The sequence below is a fragment of the Apis dorsata genome, unplaced genomic scaffold (assembly GCF_000469605.1).
Source record: "Apis dorsata unplaced genomic scaffold, Apis dorsata 1.3 scaffold_390, whole genome shotgun sequence".
NCBI lineage: Eukaryota > Metazoa > Arthropoda > Insecta > Hymenoptera > Apidae > Apis > Apis dorsata.
This window is the reverse complement of record NW_006263651.1, coordinates 16,314-18,770: the sequence shown is the minus strand read 5'-3', so window position 1 is coordinate 18,770 and position 2,457 is coordinate 16,314. Positions and strand designations below refer to the sequence as shown.

The 2,457-nt window shown below is 33.7% G+C and overlaps 1 protein-coding gene across 1 annotated transcript in view; it reads left to right on the top strand.

Annotated features, from left to right (window-relative positions):
* The first annotated feature begins 222 nt into the window (after positions 1 to 222).
* The window catches only part of LOC102677069 (dopamine N-acetyltransferase-like), a 9,331-nt gene continuing 7,096 nt past the window's right edge, over positions 223 to 2,457 (top strand). The window contains exon 1 of the mRNA XM_031512129.1: positions 223 to 313. The gene's annotated coding sequence lies outside the window, so the exon portion shown is untranslated. The remainder of the gene's footprint in view (positions 314 to 2,457) is intronic.

Sequence of the window (2,457 nt, the reverse complement as noted above, 5' to 3'; positions counted from 1 at the left end):
GGTTAATTTTATTACGCTTAACTGGATGCTGGGATGCATTCCTGCGATCGGTCGACCCATCGAGTCGAGGATCCCAATTACCGATAGTTCCAGATCTTGCAACTTAATCAAATTCAATGGAAAAATAGAGCTGGGGGCTACCCTTTCTATGGGTTGTTGTCGAAGGGATATTACCGTGCCGGATGGTAATGACCCTCCCTATTGCTCCAACTTTGTTCTCACGTTGGCAGTGCGTAGTTGGCGATAGACTGAAGGGGACGCGTGTGTTCGAAAACGACGAAAAGTCGTCTAGAAAGTTCGAAATTGCTCTCAGGTATGTATAAGAAATCTCTTGTTCGCTCCTCAAATCAAATGTTTATGAATAAAAAACTATTCCATAGGAGGATAGAATAGCTTTAGCAATGCCGGGTTTTAAGCGAATGACGATAATAACTTAATAACCAACTCGTTGACGAAAATATTTTTATCATCGCGTACATATTTATATATATATATATACTCTTTAACCGTATCTTTCTTTTCCCTTTCGATAAATACGAACAAGAGAAATTGAGCGCTGTTGGAAGAACAGCCAACTCAAACGGTTCATTCGACGATTCTGTTACACGTAACGATGAATCGATTTTCTCACGTGTTAAAGTAATAAACCGAACATCAGATTTATTAGATAGACAAAAGGTAGCGGAGTTCAAACTCGAATATTTCACTCGTTGGAGGAGCTATACGTATTATTTTCCATAAAACGAAAATGCGAAAACGCATCGTTAAATATATCGGTGGCATTGGCAACGTTCTGCTTGATCCTTTGCCTTCTATTTTTGGACGTATTCGCGATATATGTTCGGACAGAAATAGTCGAGAATATTTCATCTCTTGATTTAAAGAAAAAAAAAAAAAAAAAAAATTTCAATTTCTTATTTAATTGCGCGATAACGTTATCAAATTTTTGTCTATGCGATCGCGCAATTGTTAAACAATAATGAAGCGTACTCGATAACGGATCGATAATTTTAAACGATAGGGCAAACACAAGATATACGGAATAAGCGAACAACCTGATCTGTACAAGTTGTTTCGTCCGGCCAGTGTCAGCTGTAATTCGATTATATCGTCTCGCTTTCGGAATAGTGTGCACGTGCTCCAAATGCAAAATATCCTAATAGCACGTCAGGTGCATTTTCATCAATCGGTACAGGTCTCGTATCTATCTGGACTGGTCGATGCGAAATTGAAGATTGTCACGTATCGAGAAAAGTAGACAGTGTCGAAAGTAGACACCGGGTAGAGGCCAGTAGAAAAGAGAGGATCTAATAATCGAACAAACCGTACATCGATTCCTCTTTGTTCGTTGCATATATATGGATATATATATCCATACATCGTACGCGACATGGTAAGTAGTAAATTAATCCGACATACGGCTACTTTTTGATCATTTGTGTCACGTATCGAGGTGTCTTCAAGGTGGCAAGTGTCTTCTTCTTCTCCATCATCAAAGGGGTAACGATCGTTTAATGGAACACGAAGCGGTTTTTGATTTTCAAGATTCAACTACTTGTTGGTGGTGTACTTATTATTGATTGGACCATCATCGAGTGAATACCATTGGGGAAAAAATATTGGCTTTCAAGTTTAAATTTCTTTTGGGAATGAAATTCGTTTGAAATAATGGGAGAATTTTTTAGCCTGAAATAAGATTAGATTGAAACAATACGAACCGTACGATTTAATGTTCGATACAAAGTTTAAATGCTAATTTTACATCTTATGTGTGCGGACTATATCTTATATATTCTGCATTTACACATTGTGTTAGAAGAAACTATTGCGTAGAAAGCAGTTCTTTATATATTCATATTTTATTTACAAAGTATCATTACTAGATATGATTTAAATAGAATATTTATGCAAAAAAAAAAGAGGAAAACATTGTTGAAAATAGGACCACTGTTTGAATATTATATTCATTATTTCTCTTTTTTTCTTTCTTTCCAGCATTGAATTACACGGATTGAATAAATTTTATAAATTCGATAGAAGAGCAACATATATTTTTTTCTCTTTTTGTATTTTGAGCATACTTTATCGATATTTCCGTGGAGAGAAAAGTTATTAATTGTATTAATGTATAACATGATTCGATAATAGTAAAAAATTATATAAAGCGATATAAATTATTTATATAATCTACTATTAATTACGATCTTAGTTAATTAAAATTAATCGCTATAGCATTGTAGCTTGAATCAAGTGAACCATATCATATTGCGAAATAAAAAAAAAAAAAAATTGCAAATTGATATTAAACGGTACTAGAGTATTTTCTTAACACATTTTAAATAATTAAATCTTCACATTTCTATTCATCATAATAGGATTTAATTGATACATTTAGATATCAATTAATGAATTTATTACACAGAATAAATTACATAGTACACGCTTCGATGTTTCAAG